This window comes from Bombus flavifrons, chromosome 4, assembly GCF_040668555.2.
Source record: "Bombus flavifrons isolate JBK064 chromosome 4, iyBomFlav1_principal, whole genome shotgun sequence".
In the NCBI taxonomy this organism is placed as follows: Eukaryota; Metazoa; Arthropoda; class Insecta; order Hymenoptera; family Apidae; genus Bombus; species Bombus flavifrons.
The window spans coordinates 8,253,191-8,255,819 of NC_138445.1; positions in this window are offsets into that span (position 1 = coordinate 8,253,191).

The window sequence follows — 2,629 nt, forward strand, 5'->3', positions numbered from 1 at the left end:
AGTTTGACTGCATCTATTTTGTAAAATTTTGAAGAGATCGGTTGATTAATAATTGATATATCATGGAAGCCAATTCGCTAAACACAATTTGGAGTTTCGCATCCAGCAACCTCTAAAGCAATAACTTTACCATTTTATCGAATTCAGGAGTAAAAATGTAGGAAACCATTTACGACGTATAACAGTTTGAGAAGAATACAGTAAAGGAATCGTCAATTTTTTTTCTCCACTAAATGGGAATATCCTCTGAAGGAATATTAGCTTAAAAATAGATGTACAAAATTCACAAAAATAAATCGATTGTACAAATATGTACATCACTTTTAAGTACACCACCAACACTACTAATCTAACTAAAGGAACTCTACTTTTTCTTCCTTAAAGACATTTTGTAAGGCAGGACATCAAAGAGTGACGAATTTATAAAGATTCACGAAGGAAGCCAAATCGTTGAGTTATTTTGCCAAAAGGCGCAACTGGTTATTTTTGTTCGGTCGTTGCGGGTCTGACTTAGACGTCGAGGGCGGTTTCCCCTTTGCTCGTTTTTGCGGCCCGCCGCGACGCTTGGCGTCCAATTCCACAAGGCCATTAAGATTATCTTTAGCCACGAAAAACGACAAGATCGGGTTCCATCGAGGCGACGAAGTCACTTGCCTTGGTTACAGGAGAAAAAGGAAATTTGTCGTAAAACTGGTGAACGATAGCACCGAATAAACCCGTAATTCGTTTCGTATCATTAAGACAAACGATTCATAAAGGACTTTCTGATGGAATAAGTTTGGACAATGAGAATACCATTAAATAATATATATAATCTTCTGAAAATTAAGATTTTATTTCTTTTTTTCTGATTTTTCGGTAATCAATGTTTGTGTCTCGTCTCTTGCAAAGAGTTCAGATGACATGCGAAAGCAACAGACAACAATAGTCGCGATCTATCATTAGACCAAGACGCATTCGCCTTTTATTTCTTTCCGAGACGATATACATATTTACTTCTGTTTCGTTTCGTTAACTTACTAATAGGGTGTATAATATTAATATTATTAATGATAACAGGCGATATATTACAACCGTTAATCCTAAGAGTATAGGATATTCGAAAGTGTGATGGTAGCCGTGACAAAAATACGCATTCCTCACGCTTAGTTCTAAAGTTCGTGTTTTTCTTCATCACGTCGCAACAGATTTTTTCCGTTCGCAGTAAATTTGAACGATCACGTATCCCGTTCGCTTTGTCATTAAGTACATGAACAATAGTGAGTAATCGATAATGACAATAATATTATCAATAATTAATAGTAATAATAATTATCAATTTATTATAATAATAATAATAATAATAATAATAAAATAATAATAAAATAATAATAATATCATGTATCAATAGCATTAATTTATTTTCCTATTATCTTAATCGAACGATTAATGTAATAATTAATCCCTAACACTAAGCCCCCCTAACAGCATCTTTTGCTAACTTTTTACAGGACTTTTGGTTTCCATCTCCATTTCTTCGTCCATATTACGTCTACTTAAAATTCTAACAAATCTAATTAACTTCATCTCGAAGGGTTTAGGACTAGACAGCCTCATTCTTCATAGCCTGATCCTCTGTCTCCCTTCTTGTGTGCTAGTTACTTCTCCTTTTATTTTCGGTCTCGCCATTTGGTCTCCTTTTATTTTTTATTTCACCCCTGTACACGCGTTAGCGAATAGTTTCTCGCTAACGAAACACTGACTAGTTTTTAACCGTTAAAATTATTCGGTCGTGCTAATTAAGGCACCTGATTACTTTAAAATGGGACGAACGAATTCCTTGTGTCTTGCAATTTTTTCTTAAGCAACAAACAATTAGTAGTAGCGCACATTAACGTTGAAGAATTAATAATTAGGTAAATTGATCCGTATTTAGAATAAATTGTAACAATATATAACAACTGTAATTCGTTAATAAATATATTGTCGCAAGTATAAAAATGAAGTCGCGCTAAAAATTAAATGATACACCTATTATTCGTATTTAAAAATTCTAACAACATTTATTCGCGTACAAAACAATAGTTTTTGTTGATCAACGGAATTTTGGTGCTTTTACGTCTTCGTTTTTAAGTATTCGTCTTCGCTTAATTTCATGATTATCAACATTCGATAACCAGCAATGTCGATTCGTTCGTCCGTTGGTCCTCACTGTTCATTTAAATAACATCTATAAATTATGCAAAGAAGGCATTATCTTAAGACACTTGGTGATTTCGCTGACACGCGATTCTAAGGCAACATCGGTTTAATTGTAACGCAATCGTCATTACTTACAATCCTTTGATATGCTTTACTCAAATGAATCTTTTGAATCTATTGACAGAATTTTCATTTCAGAATAGTTGTTCAATAAAAATTCTTTTTAGCGAATCTCAAATAGAATACTTTCGAATAAAAAATTAATTCCATGAAACTAAAAGTTTTTACTAAATTAGAGTTTAACAAACACTCGGTGTCGAATTTATAAAATTTAACATTTTAAGTTAATCTTCGTTTACTACAATAATTAAAAACAACTTATCGTTTGTACATAAACGGGAGTTGCTAAAAATATAATAACATCGACGTAATTTGAAATCAAACTTAC